Here is a 6,190-nt window from a genome sequence, read left to right on the forward strand (position 1 = left end):
AAATCTCGACTGTTAGAGAGAATGAGCCTATCATGATTGTCCCTTTGATGGACAGCTTGGAGGATAACGCCGCTGTATGTAGTGAACCTCCTCCAATGGTTACTAGATGCGATCGTTTACATGACCGCCATGGACATTTATTTGCATAATGTCCCTGTTGTTGGCAATTTCTACAAACCACGGGTACTCGAGCGGTCTGAGACTTAGGTCCCGCTTGAGAAACCTCCATGGCCTCATGGGAGTCGGACGCCTGAACGGAAGATTCTAGAGGTCTGGCAAAGGTAGGAGCCAGCCGAAACCTCTGCCTACACTGGGTCCGCTCTAACCTCTGCTCATTAAAATGGAGGTAGATGCGGGTAGATATAGTAATGAGCTCCTCCAGTGTGGCGGGAATCTCCCTGGTGGCCAAGGCGTCTTTCACATGGTCTGCCAGTCCTTTCCAGAACACCGGAATAAGGACTTTATCCAGCCACTCCAGCTCAGAGACCAGGGTCCGGAATTGGACAGCGAACTGGCTGACCATGGACGAACCCTGTGCTATTGCCAACAATTGGAGCGCGGTATCGTGGGTGACACGAGGTCCCAAAAAGACCTGTTTCAGAGCGTCCAGGAAGAGAGGAGCAATCTGCACCACACAATCATTACACTCCCATAGCGACGTTACCCACTGCAATGCCCTGCCTGACAAAAGGGATAATATAAATCCTACTTTCGCCCATTCCATAGGAAAACGTGCAGCCAGGAGCTCAAGATGTATAGAGCACTGACTCACGAATCCCCGACATAGCTTACTGTCACCAGCAAACTTGGAGCAGGGGTGGCAGAGGACAAACTGGCTGCAGCTACACTGGCAGCCTGAGCAGCGACTGCGGTAACATCCACAGCTGAGGTTGTGCGCTCAAGAGCCGCCAACCTACCCTCCAGCTGCTGGATGTACCACTGTAGACGCTGATCGTCTGCCATTTACCAGCCAGACCCTGGCGCTAGTATACTGTTAGGGCTGGCGGAACGCACCGAGTAAATATAGAGATGTTATTTGGTGCGTTCGCAGCCCGGGGTCCACTGTGCAGGAAAAGAACCTGCTACTGGCAAACGGCGGCACTATATGGCGGTAGAAGCGATCTCTGCTGCTTCACAGTGTCGCTACAAAGAAAGAGCTGTGTCCTGTTAAACTCCACAGGAATACACAGTAACTGGTGAGTGGAAAGCAGCTTGTGGTCACGCAGTCAAGGAGGCAAACACACAATCTCCTCACTGGAGGAGCCGGTATTCTAGGTGGCTTATTTCAGCCGGGGCCCTGAAACCATACACACAATCTCCTCACCGGAGGAGCCGGTATTCTAGGTGGCTTATTTCAGCCGGGTCCCTGAATCCACACAAGCGTGACCACATAGGCGCAAAACACATAACTTGCATTGATACTAGCGCATGGCCGTGCGGCCATGCAAACCTTATATAGCTGCAGCAAGTACAAGACCTTCCTAGAAGGACCAATGAGAGGCTGCCACAGAGCCTGAGCACCTTCAGGACCTTCCTGGAGAACCAATGGGCTTTGCTGCAGTATCCAAGCATGTGACCCTCGATCTCCAATGAGAGATCTTACCCTGGGCATGCTCAGAAGGAGAAAAGCAGGACTTAGTCCCAAAAGCGTCTGCTCGCCACTGCCCAGCACTGGCTTCAATGGCAGAAGCTGGAAAAGCAGCAGTAACCCTTTGCACAGAGTCAGAGTGAGCGAGACGCTGGGACCGACGTCTCCGCTGAGCAGGCTCCACTGCAGCAGGAGAAGAATGGGAGACTGCAGCGGAGATGGCCCGAGACTCCCCCTGTGCAGAGGCGGGAACTTGACCCCTAACACACGCCAAAATAATTGGAGACCACCCGAGCAACGAGTATACTCGCCCATCACTAGTGGTCACCACACACATCAGCTGACCCAGCATCTCTGCAGTTGAGGGAAAAACTGACATTAAAGGGACACTGTCACCTGAATTTGGAGGGAACAATCTTCAGCCATAGAGGCGGGGTTTTCGGGTGTTTGATTCACCCTTTCCTTACCCGCTGGCTGCAATATTGGACTGAAGTTCATTCTCTGTCCTCCATAGTACACGCCTGCGCAAGGCAAGACTGCACACATGCCTTGTGCAGGCATGTACTACGGAGGACAGAGAATGAACTTCAATCCAATATTGCAGCCAGCATGCAGCCAGCGGGTAAGGAAAGGGTGAATCAAACAACCGAAAACCCCGCCTCTATGGCTGAAGATTGTTCCCTCCAAATTCAGATGACAGTGTCCCTTTAATCCTCGCTGGTTCTAAAAGGAAAAAAGCTACATTTAAAACAGAGTGGAACCAGAGATGCCACAAATCCAAAAATGGATTGTGATAATAAATCAGCCATCATCTGCCAGGAAAGATCTGGGCTTTGGGTGCGAGTCCACATTAAAGTTAGGGACCTGAAGTATGACGTAACTGTATGTCAGAAAGAGGTTAATCAGACAATTTATCACACAAGGCAAAAATAGAAGGGGAACTAATAAGATGACACTACAGTGCCGACTGAGTCTAAAGAAATAGAGAAAGAGGAACTTTCCACCTTCTAATTTCTGAACAATTAAATTAAAATTGTTTTTCCAGCTAACTTTATCTGGAGCAAACTTGAAAACAGTGTTAGATAAATGTGGACAAATTCTTAAAAATTGCTTCAGGCTGAGGTTACATTATATATTATTAAATTGTAAAAAAAAATCCTGGTCACAATGAGTAGCATAGAGTTGTAAAACATTTAAGAAATTAACTAAGATCTGTTTTTCCTCCTGAAATTGTATCTATTTTTTTATTTGGGGGGTGGAGTAGTTTTATAAAATAAGATATGTTATAAAATGACAAATTTGTAAGGATTTATATTAGGATTGCATCATGATGTGCATCGATTGCATTATATTTTTTGCAGGATACAAGCAGAAAGAAAACAATAAATACAATAATTTACAATAAGTGTAAATTAATGTAGCTTGTATTAATGAAAGAAGTTAAAGGAAATCACTAAATGCAATAATGACTTCTAGATCTATTATATGCTAATTATGCATATTGTCTCTTCAGAGAGGAAGAGAACTAGAACTCTAGTGCCACCTATTGGAAGGTAGCGATCCTACAAGTCAATGTTGACCCTTTAATGAGCCTTGTCACTAGTGTTGAGCATTCCGATACCGCAAGTATCGGGTATCGGCCGATACTTGGCGGTATCCGAATTCCGATACCAAGATCCGATACTTTTGTTGTATCGGGAATCGGTATTCGGATCGATATAATATGTAAAATAAAGAATTAAAATAAAAAATATTGATATACTCACCTCTCCGACGCGCCCTGGACTTTACCGAGGGAACCGGCAGCCTTCTTTGCTTAAAATGCGCGCATTTACTGCCTTCCGTGACGTCACGGCTTGTGATTGGTCGTGTGCCGCCCATGTGACCGCGACGCGACCAATCACAACAAGCCGTGACGTAATTTTCAGGTCCTGAATGCCTAGATTAGGCATTCAGGACCTGAAAATTACGTCACGGCTTGTGATTGGTCGCGTCGCGGTCACATGGGCGGCACACGACCAATCACAAGCCGTGACGTCACGGAAGGCAGTAAATGCGCGCATTTTAAGCAAAGAAGGCTGCCGGTTCCCTCGGTAAAGTCCAGGGCGCGTCGGAGAGGTGAGTATATCAATATTTTTTATTTTAATTCTTTATTTTACACATTAATATGGATCCCAGGGCCTGAAGGAGAGTTTCCTCTCCTTCAGACCCTGGGAACCATCAGGGATACCGTCCGATACTTGAGTCCCATTGACTTGTATTGGTATCGGGTATTGGTATCGGATTAGATCCGATACTTTGCCGGTATCGGCCGATACTTTCCGATACCGATACTTTCAAGTATCGGACGGTATTGCTCAACACTACTTGTCACATGACTTAGGATAGAAGCGAAACCAGAATCTCAATTTGCAGACACTGTGTTTCGGGGTACTGCCCCTCGTCAGTGCAAAGCGGAGATCTGGTTTGGCTGATTGAGAGGCGTCTGACCGTTATCCAATAAGTATTGTTTCTCCTTGCAGAGATTGACATGCTAAGCATGCCGAGATGAGGAGACTTAAAGCCGAAATGCTCCCCTGGGAAATATGATAATTATGCAAATTGTCTCTTCAGAGAGGAAGAGAACTAGAACTCTAGACCAACCTATTGGAAGGTGGCAATCCTACAAGTCAATGTTGAATTTATTCTGAGAAATTCTTCCAATTGGTGGTGCTCCACTGATTCTGGAACACTTTTCTTTAAAATTCTGCACTACTCCATTCCGTAGTTATGTCTCCCGGAAATAAAGATGTTTATTTTCCTTTAAACCAGCTGGGCGTATACCCCAGACATTCTCTTTTGATGTTTGATTTTTCTTTTCTGACACTGGCCAATCAAAACATGGCCACGCCCACAAAGTTATTTTGTTGTACATGGCCAGTTATTTGAAGGGAAAATTAGCAGTTTTATTATTGAGGGCATAACATAGAAGCAAAGAGGTGCAGAAGAAAAAGAAAAATTGTTCCAGAATCAGTGGAGCAACAGCAATTGGAGGAGGTGCTTACTTTAAATAAAATATTACAGTGGAAGGTACCCTTTGCGACTAGGGTTAGCTAGGTATGAACTGCTGCTGAGTAGAGTTACGGCAGAGGAAGGGTTGTAAAACGGAGTTCATTTGAATACTAACAAAGGTCACCTGTTGAATTTAGGCTAGTGAGCTGTATAGTATCCCAACTAAATTATTACTCCATTCTGTATATTTTATCCATTTTTCTGACCCAAAGCTGGAGGTGGAATGAAACCTAAGTTCTCCAATTAAGGAGATAAAGTCTTATCTAGTGGGATACTCTGGGAAATTATGTTATCTCTCTTAAGACTAAAACAATTTAGGGGGGCAAAAGAAATATCAATTGAACCATCAACAAAATATGCTGATCAATTGCTTTTCAGAAGATGTTTATGATCCACTTTCAAAAGTTTTGAAAGTCCCATCCATATAGATATGTTTCGCAGTGCCAGCAAGGGAACAACGCACTAACAGCTCTAAAACTTAGCCAAATTGAGTTTTTATTGAGGATTTGATGTCCAATTCCATCTAGTAACTTAAAACAGCATTTCCAAAGTTCTTCTCAACTGACGAAACAATGCCTTTGGTTGTCCATATATGAGACAACTGTTTGATTGACGGTTATCGCTCCAAACCCAACCAAAATTTTGAACGTATAATTGGTCAGTGTGCTGTCCAAGTACTATATGGACTCAAGAGAGACCACACAGACCTGTTACAGCTAGTCTGCCGATGTACATGGCAAAATATCTACATGGGTCAATGGTCTGGATGGAAAATTTTTATGGTAATGTAGCAACTCACTTGGGAAAATAAGGAATACACTAAAAACTGCAACCCACTCTGCTGGTCAGAGATTCTGATCCTGCATTCCCTAGTGGTTCCTTTATAAGTTGAGATAGCACTAACAATGGACTAGACAATGGCAACTTGGACCTATGCTGACTGAAAGGCCATTGAACGCTTCACGTTCCTCCTAAAGAACCGAAGGGCAGAGCAGAGTGCAAATTTACTAAAGGAGAAAAAGTGTGCTGAAATAGAAAGAGAGCTCAAAGTGAGTAAAACAAACCACAAAATTCAAAATAAAGGATTAAGTAGGTTTTCTTAGAGAATTTGCCACCTACTCCCTGAAAAGAAACAGAAGATAGGTGCAGGGTAAAGACCATAAACAGCAGAGAGATAAACCCTAGCTAGTCTTTCACTGACTGACTTAATCTATAGCAGTATGAGTAAGACATCCAAATGAGACTATCATCAACAGGCTGAAACTATATATATAAAGCTGCACCTGAAGGGTGATAGGGCAGACAAATGAGTAAAAGAAAACACCTATTACCCTAAAAAGACTAAAGCAAAGATAACAGAAGCTAAACACCCAGAAAAAGGTACACCTGTCATGGCTTGGTGGACAGAGAAGCTGACTACAAAGCCTGGCCTCAAGAGTTCAAACTCAGAGGCATGACAGAAAAAAATGCTACAGTAACTATTCTGATCTATTTTATGGACCAGGAAAATGCATACATGCTCTAGAAACCATCTGCAAAATGGACTTGCTC

This window comes from Ranitomeya variabilis, chromosome 4 (genome assembly GCF_051348905.1).
Source record: "Ranitomeya variabilis isolate aRanVar5 chromosome 4, aRanVar5.hap1, whole genome shotgun sequence".
NCBI lineage: Eukaryota > Metazoa > Chordata > Amphibia > Anura > Dendrobatidae > Ranitomeya > Ranitomeya variabilis.